At 31.5% G+C, this 12,836-nt stretch overlaps 1 protein-coding gene across 1 annotated transcript in view; it reads left to right on the top strand.

Moving 5' to 3' along the window:
- Positions 1–12,836, top strand: part of LOC139493162 (protein TFG-like) — a 195,476-nt gene that overhangs the window by 7,583 nt on the left and 175,057 nt on the right. The window lies entirely within an intron of this gene.

Raw genomic sequence — 12,836 nt, 5'->3', positions numbered from 1 at the left:
AGAAGGATCTGTGATGTTTCCAATCTGCACTATGTATTATTGAGTTCCATTTGACATTTTTAATTAGTCCGACAGTGAATATCAATATTAGGAGTAGTCGTTAGTTTTATGGTTTAAAAATGTTGACATTTTATTTAGATGAGCTGATTGTAGAATATACAGAAAACAATTTTGTCCTTTATTGTTTTTAGTTTTTACGATTTATAGTGTACCCGTATATAATAGGTAATAAATCCACTCATCATAGAATCCAGGATTAAGTTTGTACGTCGGATGCACGTTTTTCCTACAGTAAAGAGCGAAAGATACCAGAGGGACAGCCAAACTCATCAGTGACGCTCGAATAAAAAAAATTTTTCAGAAAGAAAACGGTAATTGTCTTTTTAAACTTTACCGTTGTCAGTTTATTATCGAGTTTGATTGTCCTTTTGTTATTTTTTGCCTATCTTTCAAGTCTTGGTATTTATTTGTGTATGCTAGAGCTCAGTTTTTTGCCAATTTTGCAAACTATGTCCCAAAATGTCAATGAGTGAACGTCCTGGTATCATTGTATAATTACTGTATTAAATAGGTTAAATATGTTAAAAAAAAACAATATCCGTAAATTGACAGAATACAATATTTATAATTAAGATTTCTTTTCGTTTTGTTTCCTTCCTATAAGCTTCCAAGTATTAGGAACTATTATTGTGATGCCAAGTGAACGAAAACTTGTGTTACATTGATTTGAAAATTCTACTACATATTTTCTCTGCAATGTTTTATTTCGTGCACAGAATATTTAAATATTATTAAATACCAATGCATAATGCAAATCATACAAACAGCACTAATTACATTTGCTGGGACGACATCAACAGCAAATAATTAGACTTTGTGCAATACAACATTCACTGTTCGATGTTAATTTTGAAATCTTATACTAGTATATAGTTTGCTAAGTGTGTGTTTTGTTTCGCATTGACGGAGTCAAAAACAAGACAAAGGTAAATGTTTCGTCGTCAGCGACGGCGGCGACAACAACCTATTGGTTTGTGATTAGTTTCAGATTAGGGTAAGTCAATGTATATTTTGGTAAAAATTTGTGTATGTATTATCAATAACTCATCACATTTCGGGACCGATTGAAGACATCTTTTGTGAATTTAACTGTTATAGATATTAAGTTAAAATTGGATAAATTCATTATTGCGACATCAATCAAATGCTAATAATATCCCAAAAACACGGAAAAGAGGTCATTATAAAGTCTTTCAAAATTTTCATAACACTATTCTAAAGCTAAATGTCAAGTTCTTAATCGTCCCTTGTTAATTAAAATCATAAATACATTGATAACCGGGACGTTTTATAGCTTACTATAAGGAATCAGTATTGCTTATTTCTAAGAGCCGTGCATTTAGTCTGTTAAAATGTATACAGCATTTGGTCTGTATAAATGAATCCGTCGTGAGTTTAGAGATGCGTCAAGAATGCTCAATTACAAAGTGTAAAATATCGGAAAACTAGTGAAAGTCTCAAAATGCACATTTCAATAAAAAGAAGGCAATATGATTGTAATACAACGAAACATTAAATTGTCAGCATGTTTTCTACCGAACAACCAGTAATCTTATTAGAATCACACGAGGCATAATGTAGATGAAGAAATAAATTATAGAAATCCAAACACAAGGATTGTGTCCATAACCATTAAATGTAAAATCTAAAAAGAAAAATCACAAAAATACTGAACTCCGAGGAAAACTCAAATCGGAAAGTGCTTAATCAAATGGCAAAATCAAAAGTTCAAACACATCAAACGAATGGATAACAACTTTCATATGCCTGACCTGGTACAGGCATTTTTCAATGTAGAAAATGATAATAGAACCTGGTTTTATAGCAAGGTAAATTTCTCAATGGTATGACAGTCGTATCAAATTCCACTATATTGACAACGATACGTGAACAAAACAAACAGACATAATAGACAACAATGTCAATAATTCAGCAGTCAACATTGTGCTATATTCCTAATCAATAAATGAGTAAACAAAAGTTGTCCCCCTTTTATCTTTTTTTTTTATTTTCCGAGGCTATCTTCTAATATTAATTTCTAAATTCGGCCGTTTGTTTTTTTCTCATCAAAAATTCAACATGCTCTTTTCCTGTGGAATATAAACAAATTATTTAGTTTGTCTACAACCTGTAGCATGACAAAAGCACGATAACCTATACTGTTCATGATAATTTTGAAAGCAACACGATATCAACTCCATTTGAATAAAAATTGTGAAAATACGATGCCGAGAGCTGTGGTATCAGATATTACTATGACATTTTTTATTCAAATGTGATTACTAACTGGGAGTTTAGAAGGACTTCGTCTTGCAGAAAATGTAGATCTGCCTCGACCATGCCTTATCATATATAAAGAACACAAAATTATGGAATTCTTTGACAAGTAAGGATGAACTTGTTTAGAAATCATTTCAAACTATCAGATAAGCCAATACCATACAAGTATCATAGGCTCTCAATGATATTAAGTCCTTTTTGCCACCTGAAATACCTTGTATATCGATGGATAAAGTTCCCACTCTCGGTTTAGCTTGATAAAAATAATACATATTTTACGTCCTCAAACATGTATATCTTAGGCTGTCCAAACGTGTTGGTCAACAGGTGACCATCTAAAGGTTATTATTCCAAAAACAGTGTCGGATTTTTTTTTCTTCTTTTTACTTTTTGTGTCGTCCAATGATCGTATATATCATATCTTATTTAAGTCGTGACATTGTCATTAATATTTAAGAGAAATCTGTGAAACTGATCATTATTCCAATTATAAACTCAATGAGATTTACAACGTCGATAAATGTCGTGAATAGAATCATATGTGACTAATAGCAAAATACAACATGTTTTACGAAAGAGCGGTTTTAAAAAGCAAAACGACTGTAACCATTCCCATATTTATTTTACTGTTCTATCAAAATTTACTTTCGTCTTCCTTAACAAAAAGGGGTATGATTTATTTTCTTTTCTTTTTTTATTGAGTATTTGCTATGCCACTTGGATATTGATATCTTAATATTCATGTTGGTGTCTACGTGCCTTTTTTCAAATTCTGTAGTTAATATAGTGTCTTGAAATGACTATTCTCAGTCTTGCAAGAGTGAAATGAAAACTCTCTAGATATCTATGACATAAAGTTCACAGGACATAGATTAAACATAGGTACAACAGTCAGACGACTCACCAAAAACAAATATCATAGTTTCCCCTAAGTGAAATAAAAGAAAAGAAATGGCTGTTTATAAAAAATGAAAAATAATGTAAGGATTCGAAACTTTAAAAGCAAATCCCCTCATCTTAATTAAAACGATTTTGTAATGGACGGATACATAAAAAAAAATTATGCATCACTTATACATGGACATTCTGATTTATCTCTTTTGAATTTTCAAAAACGCTGAGATGGCGACACGTAACTAACCAGTACAGATGGGGTGTAATAGAACCGGGGAGGAAATCTGAAATCAAATATGAATATCCAGACTGTTGAAATAGAAAAAAATATCAATAATTTATGACAATCATTAAAGTGACAACTATAACATTTTTCGAGTTTATTAACAGAATTTGTATTATAAATTTTAGATAGTATCATTATCCGAACGTCAACATAATGTTGATGAAAAAGGGCAAAAGATACCAGAGGGACATTCAAAAAACCAGTAGCATAGGTTGTCAAAGGTAATAATTCGGTATTTTTTCTGGACCTTCCTGAAACTGATCATTATTCTAATTATAAACTCAATGAGATTTACAACGTCGATAAATGTCGTGAATAGAATCATATGTGACTAATAGCAAAATACAACATGTTTTACGAAAGAGTGGTTTTAAAAAGCAAAACGACTGTAACCATTCCCATATTTATTCTACTGTTCTATCAAAATTTACTTTCGTCTGCCTTAACAAAAAGGGGTATGATTTATTTTCTTTTCTTTTTTTATTGAGTATTTGTTATGCCACTTGGATATTGATATCTTAATATTCTTGTTGGTGTCTACGTGCCTTTTTTCAAATTCTGTAGTTAATATAGTGTCTTGAAATGACTATTCTCAGTCAGACGACTCACCAAAAACAAATATCATAGTTTCCCCTAAGTGAAATAAAAGAAAAGAAATGGCCGGTGATACCCTCGGAGATAAAACCTTCACCAGCAGTGGTAATGAACCAGTTGTGTAAATAGTTATCAAAGGTACCAGGATTATAATTTCATACGCCAGACACGCGTTTTGTCTACACAAAACTCATCAGTGAAGCTCATATTAAAATAGTTATTAAGCAAAAAGAACAAATTGAAGAGCATTGAAGACCCAAAATTCTATAGGGGGCTAGGCTGTATGTTATAGTTAAAGGCTGTATTGTAAAAAGTAAAATCACAACAATAGTGAATTCTGAGGACATTTCAAAACAGAAAGTTCTTAATCAAATGGCAAATCAAAAGATAAAAGACATCAAACAAATGAATAACAACTGTTATATTCCAGTAAACGTCTTTGGTATTCAATATTCGGTCCTTCCGACGTTAATATTTAGACGTTTAATCGTTGACAACAGTAATATATCTATGTAAATCTATATTCAATCTTGATATCATTTATTTCTATTTTTTTACATAAAATATATAAAAATAAAAAAAAGACCGGTTAACCAGTAAACGTCTTTGGTATTCGATAATTCGATATTCGGAACCACATGTATGTTCTTCCCTCGCCGGGATTCGAACTTATGCTATAAAGATATCGAGACAACACAGCCTGCACTGTGTCCAGTGAATAGTGAACGCCGAGGACAATTTAAAACAGAAAGTTCTTAATCAAATGACAAAATCAAAAGATAAAAGACATCAAACGAATGAATAACAACTGCCATATTCCTGACTTGGTACAGGCATTTTCTTATGTAGAAAATGGTGAGTTAAACCTGGTTTTAAAGCTAGCTATACCTTTAATTGTCCTTTTTGCAATCATAAATTCTCTTATTTTTTTTAATATAAAATCAGTGAATAGAAATATGTATAATTTCACCAGGATATCCGAATAATGATTTGTCCATAAAAGCCTAGATAAATGCTTTGATTGACACATTGAAAAAAAAACAAAAAAACATAAACTCCCAGTTTTTATCTTGTTGGTTTTCATCATCAAATCACTGTAACTGAATTTTTTAAAAATCAAAGATATACAATCAATTTTGTGATCATTTTATATGGAGCTAAAAATAAATAAAGTTAAAGCAAATGTTTTCTTCTCGGTACTATATCTCTTCTATATATCAAACATCTTCAAACAGATAAAGACCAAACAGACATAATAAAGCAGCCAATATTCCATAGCAAAACTGATCTCCTCTTGATAGAACTATTTCTGAATGCCCTTTGTGTTGTGTATGTTTCTTCAGTGATGTTCCCTGTCAAATGAAAGTACGATACTAAAAACAAGAAGCAATTACATGATTGTTAAACATTCCAGTTTTTACCGAGCCAAACATCAAATGTTATATACTTTACATAATCTTCTTCTTGATCAATAAGAGAACCTTTTATGTAAATAACTTCACGACTATGTTTATGTTTTTAAATTGCTTTTTCGAAAATTTTAAGAGACATTTAATCTATGTACGTTTGTATTAGGGTGTTTTATTTCCGATTATGATATTTTACCGAATGTGGATTCCAAATTTATGCAAATAATGAATACATAGCAAAATAGGAGCTAACTCCAATGATGCACCCAATCTAACTACGTTTTGAGCTCATGTTATTACTTCAGTTATATTCGTTTCCTTTAGTTTATCATTTTTGTATTGTTATGATATTGTAATTATTATGTTTATTTATGTTGGCCTAATTTGTGTTGTATGGCCTGATAGTTGTTTACCAAATAATCTTATAACTGTGCAGTTTAGAAATCACTGGAACAATCACAGAATGATTGGAACTTTCTAGAATGATCCTTATAAAAGATGCGTAATTTAAACTTCTACGTTATTCCAGAAACTTCCGTTGTAACTTTCCAGGATTTTCCACAATGTTCCATTATAGAGTGTTCCAGAATTTTCCATGACAACACTATATATACAGACACTAAAGTTAAACTCTCATAATTAAACTTGGACATAGACATTGATAGACATTAGTATTCACAGCATTTGGATTGACACTTTTATTCTACAAACAACATCATACTGGATTGTGACATTAGTAGTGAACGTAATATTCAAATTGGATTCCGAAAGATTTCCGGATACAGATAAAGATAGCAGATTGGACTCATATTTTGACAGTTAAGTTAACAGTAATATTTGTGTAATACCTTTTGTAAACATTTGTATAATAAATCTTGTTAATTTTTATAATTGATTTGTGTCTTTTGTTGGCTACAATTTAAAGGCGATTTCTGGCCGTAACAGTATCACACATTTTGCAGACATTTTGTAATTATATGCCCGTTTTTGTCTGGTAAATAATAGCCGAAAAACAAGGTTGGTTTTTTGCCCACAGGGCCAATATCGATATCAGCCCTCGAAAAACGATACTTTTTTAGTTTTTTTTTCATCAAATTTTTTAAAAATTTTTGTTGAAATATCAAACATAATTTGATATATGCTTACTTTTTTCTCCAGCTTGAAAATATGTGATCAATAGATAATAACATGCCATTTTCTATAACGGCCCTGGTATCAGCCTTCGCTCCATACCAAGCCCTCTGTGTCGATACTGGAATCTTTGGCGGATACCAGGGCCAATAAGGAAAAACATCGGTAAACAACTGATGCTTAAATCTATACTTATTTTGTTCTTATAAAATGAGATCAAGGCGCAATGTTACAAACCTGTTCTTATAACTAAGGCATCAGTAGTTTACAAAAACCACTTTACAAAATAAGATTTAAGAATCATATGCATATTAAGATAATATCAGTTTTCTTTATTGGTTATAGCTTTGAAGCAATATACTGTGCATCCAAATTTGAAGTGTACGCACTATATTTCTACTCAAATGTTATCAAAATTTTTGATAAATTTTTTTTTATTACCTGCAGTTGTCGACATCGTGTTCATAGAGTGTGAAAAGGATAAGGGCTCATTAGTTCCTTCACGTTTTCTTTGTAAATCCACTGCAATAAGTAAATATATATGAACTATTTAAAATTGAAAGTACCGTACATAATTCTTAAAGTAGAGACAAAATTATCACAGTCCAGTCAGCAATAAATGGCACCCACTAGATTAGAAACTTCGGACTTGCTTTTTATAGGCATTTTGAGTGCGTTGCGTGATTAAACGTGTTTTTGGTCTACCAATACCTCCAATAACTTGTGAAGTTGTGAACACATTAATCAATTAGAATGGGTTTAACTCATCAGATCGATACTAAAAGGCAGATTTACCCCTATTTTTGACATTTTTTACCTTTGTGTCTGTTTGTGTTGTTCACGCATCGTTGTCAATGAAATGTAATTTGATGCGACTGTCATACAAGTGAGAGGTTTGGCTAACTATAACACCAGGTTCAATCCATCATTTTCTGCATAAGAAAATGCCTGTACCAAGTCAGGAATATGACAGTTGTTATTCATTAGTTTGATGTGTTTGAGCTTTTGAGTTTGCCATTTGCTTAGGTACTTTTATGGATTTTTACTTTTTATCCCACTATTTATTGCATCAAATATTTTCGGAACAAAATTCATTTAATATTATTATTACCATATATTATTTTTTACCTGCAGTTGTCGACATCGTGTTCATTGTCGGAGTATTCTCCGTAGAGGGTGACAAGGATAAAGACTCATTTGTTCCTTCACGTTTAACTGGCACATCCACTGCAATAAGTAAATATTTATTAACTATTCAGAATCGAAAGAAACCGTAGTTAATTCGCAAATGGGATAAACAATTCTTCTAATTTTTTTTTAACAAACAATTGGCATTTGCTTTGGACACACAATTATGTTCTCGTTCAGTTGGCTTAGGTATGACAAAACTTGGACGTTAGGGATGTCATATTTACATGTAGGCCTGCATAATACTATATCATAAATGAAATAAACGAAGTAAATTGTAAAATGTAATCAGCTTACAACTTTTCAAAATGCATGTATGCTAAAAATATTTACCACGACAATCATTTTAAAATTCAACATTTCTTTTTGATAATTCAGTACACATTTGTTTTAATTTTAACATCAAATATATTAAAATTGTAAAAAAGACCGGTTAACCAGTAAGCGTCTTTGGTATTCGATATTCGGTCCTTCCGACGTTAATATTTAGACGTGTAATCGTTGACAACAGTAATATATCTATGTAAATCTATATTCAATCTTGATATCATTTATTTCTATTTTTACATCAAATATATAAAAATAAAAAAAAAGACCGGTTAACCAGTAAACGTCTTTGGTATTCGATAATTCGATATTCGGAACCACATGTATGTTCTTCCCTCGCCGGGATTCGAACTTATGCTATAAAGATATCGAGACAACACAGCCTGCACTGTGTCCAGCGATTCAGATCACTTGGCCACCTAGACTGAACTTAAAATTCAGCTTTTAGTGGCCTAGTGCTATATTTCCTCGTCAGTAGAGTCTAGATGTATATATCAGTACATAATATATAAAGAATGATGACGGAACTGATTGCTGGTTAGCTAAATTGTCTATACTTAAAATACAGTCACAGAAAAAGTTATGCAAGTGAGAGGTTTAGCTAGCTTTGTAACCAGGTTTAACCCACCATTTTTTACATGCCTACACCAAGTAAGGAATATGACAGTTGGTACCTATTCGTTTTATTCTTTGAGCTTTTAATTATGCCATTTGATTAGGTACTTTTCGTTTCGAGAACTCCTCGGAGATCAGTTTTTTGTGATTCTACTTTTTTATAGATATAAATATATATATAATTTACTCAATAAAATGTATAGCGGTCACCTATCTACAGTTACTTAAATTTCGCAGGAAATCGTCATTTTAACGTTTAGCATGTTGATATTTTTAACAACCATATTATAATCATGGCGAAAAAACATGTCTTTAGTATTAAAATCAAAATGATAATCGGAGCCAGTTTGAGATGATGCAATATATAAGTGTTGAATTTGTGTATTCTTCGTGATACATTTTTTTCAGATTACATTTAAACTCGTTATTTTACTACGAATATTAACTATTTCGAATGTTTTATTCAATTTTAAACCGCTGTAATCCGCCAGTTTTAACTCGTCTTTACACACGAATGGTAGCTCTTCAAATTGAAAACATTTACATAATAAGAATGAATTGAATATCCAGTATAGATTTATATAACTTTATTAAAATTCAGGTTGCATCTATTTCAGGATAGAATAGTATCATCATGTATATGGATTTTTTTTAATGTTATGCTCTGATACGTTTACATTTGTTTACTTTTAAACGGAATGTTTATTTTTAGCATTTCAAAATGCAGCAAAATATTTGCATAAGAAAAAAAGACTTTTAAAATATTTCAATTTTACTTACCAAACAAAGACATTATTCGTAAATATAGCTCAACATGCAGACTTTTAATACGTTCAGGTATTTCACATCCAATTTTTTTATGGTAATATTCTTTATAAAGCACAAAGGTGTCAGTATTCACCTCAGAAACTTACAAAACCTTTGAATAAACTTATTAAGAAGGGATATAATTACGATACTGTTGTCAAGTCATTAAAGATTGCATATTTTGGCGTTAATATTGAGTCATTGATAAGGTCTTTGCATCGGAACTAAACACATTTATTCTAAAAACAGTTGTTGGCATGACACGGGTTATGTTCTTCTCATATATGTTATGATGGTATGATACTAAACCCCTAACGGGAAGGATTGTGCCTGATGTTGATATGATGAAATCATAATCTTTCAGTCAGTTTAATTGAAGTCTGGAGCTGGCATGTCAGTTAACTGCTAGTAGTCTGTTGTTATTTATGTATTATTGTCATTTTGTTTATTTTCTTTGGTTACATCTTCTGACATCAGACTCGGATTTCTCTTGAACTGAATTTTAATGTGCGTATTGTTATGCGTTTACTTTACTACATTGGTTAGAGGTATAGGGGGAGGGTTGAGATCTCACAAACATGTTTAACCCCGCCGCATTTTTGCGCCTGTCCCAAGTCAGGAGCCTCTGGCCTTTGTTAGTCTTGTATTATTTTAATTTTAGTTTCTTGTGTACAATTTGGAAATTAGTATGGCGTTCATTATCACTGGACTAGTATATATTTGTTTAGGGGCCAGCTGAAGGACGCCTCCGGGTGCGGGAATTTCTCGCTACATTGAAGACCTGTTGGTGACCCTCTGCTGTTGTTTTTTATTTGGGCGGGTTGTTGTCTCTTTGACACATTCCCCATTTCCATTCTCAATTTTATGTTCATATTCTCTTTTTCTTTGACAGTAATATGCAACTTGATTGATCCTGCGGATTCTATAATGGTAATGGTAATATTTCTAACAAACGACTACTTAGTTTAATGAAACTTTTGATTTCCTATAAGTAAGGATTAAAAATAGTATATGTGATGCTGAATTTACGCTTTCTTTAACAATAAAAACAGCACGAACGAATTTAGATGTTAATTCATAATATAGAAATACGAAAAATAACTTGTATCATACACATCTTTTTATTTATAGAAAGAAAAAGCTTCACTTTAACAGTAATGCCACCTTTTTTATTTGCACTTATACAATATAAGAATTTTTGCATATAATTGCTGCTTTTGATCAAATTTTAGCCATTAGTTATATAGGCATATGAGCACAAAAGAATCAAAAGAATATTTGAAGGGCCTGATATGTCACAATTCCGTTAACTATAAGAAACAAAACAATGATCGGTAGTCGGTTTCACAAAAAGACTAAGATTTATCTTAAGTCATGAACAATTCAGTATACTAACGACCGAACTTTGTCCTAAATGTTTCGTGAAACCGATTCCAGTATTATATACATGTACGAAAGTAGGTCTTAATTACACAAAGCAATAAAGTTGTGTTTCAAATATTTGACGACCGTCATAATAAATTTAGGTCTAACTTGATACCATCGGCCTAAGATTTATATTGTAAAGTTGCAATTTCTTCAGATGGTAAAAAAACTTTGAAAAAAATGATGATTTGGTAATCGATTATGTGTTTTCTAAAAACTTGTCATGATGACGTCGGATCAAATAATATTGTTCCGTGAATACATTATGACATCAATAGTGAATCTTTACACAATGAGCTAGTTATAACAAATCGTTGTAGACCTCTAAAGGTCGTAAAACAAGATCTTACATACCAATACCAAAATGTAAACCTACATATCAACAAAAAGCTGCGCCATGGGCGCATGATTTGCCTGTCGCTTTTTGAAAGAATATGTATATGGCTTCACTACTGTACTCAATGTCATAGTAGAAAATTATAAAAACCAAAATAAAACGGAGGTTATTCTAAAAGATATAAACAAGTAAAAAAAGTTTCACGAAAACAGATAAAAGCATCTTTGAGTAAGTGTTCGAACACTGGAAAAATCATTTCTAAATTATGAAACCCCATTAATCAGATTCGTAGTATCTAACATTTAAAAAAATTGACAGGGGGCTGACGTTAAAACATACAAACAATTCACTAAAATTTCATCAAAACTCCTAAAAGCATTTTTGTGCTCTGCCCCATTAGCTGGAAAATTCTGTTTATTAATAAATTACACTCCATAACTCAGGGACAAAGAAACAAAATTTATAAACATCGAAAGGGATCTCATAGCAATAGATATAACCATTTCACCAAACGTGCGTGCACATTGATTAAAACGTTATTGAGTTATTGTCAGACATGTTGACGAAATCCGGTCAGATATACGACAAATGGACAAAAACTGGTATACAGTGATACATTGTGTACGTCCTGTTAACGGGGGTATACAGATTAAATAAAATTTAACATAGCAATATTAAAAATTGAACGACATTCAACATACCAATTTCACCTGATAGTTCTTCATCTTCGGTGCTGTAAAACTCTTTTGGGGTCACTACAAATATATTATTATAGGTTATGATTACAACGGTTGCAATTAATTACCGTTATTCCCTAGTGAAATGAAGCATGTGAAAACCGAAGATCGTTAGTTTTTCTCGGTTGAATGGTATAACATAAGTTATGGCCTTTTATAGTTGACTATGGTAAACGGATGTTGCTCCTTATTATAGGTGTCAGACCACCAATTAAAAATCCCTATCTGTTCAACCAAATTTTGCAATTTTCACAGCTTTCTAAATATTTTACCTTAAGTTTAACTTCATAGAAACCAGGTATATCCTGAATTGTACATGTATCAGCTTTCTACATGCCAATTTTCATCATACCTTTAAAGCTTTCTAACAAATTAACTGACCTTCGAACAGAGGTACTCCAAAAATAACCCCTGGTTTTCTGGAAATCTTAAATTAGTATACTGTGGAGCGCATTAATCCTCAATTTTGAATGCAAACTCAAAGACAAGTAAATTTTGGCTCAAAAAGGTCTAGATATATTTCTCTTTCGCCAAAAGTTTCATTTCTGCAAATTTGTTGGTTAGTTTAAGAAAAAAAGACAATCATAAGCACTATTTTGTGTCAGAGTATGGCTACTTTTACATACGTTCTAAATTGGAGGGAGTAATTGGTGGTCTGACACCTTATAAAGCTGTATGGTGATCACAACTAGTAGCGTCTTTTTCAATAAGACGTTTGTGGTGAGTATCTTACTGGCAATCATACC

This window comes from Mytilus edulis, chromosome 10, assembly GCF_963676685.1.
Source record: "Mytilus edulis chromosome 10, xbMytEdul2.2, whole genome shotgun sequence".
Taxonomy (NCBI): domain Eukaryota; kingdom Metazoa; phylum Mollusca; class Bivalvia; order Mytilida; family Mytilidae; genus Mytilus; species Mytilus edulis.
The sequence above is the reverse complement of the archived record's forward strand: the minus strand, read 5'-3'. Positions and strand labels throughout refer to the sequence as shown.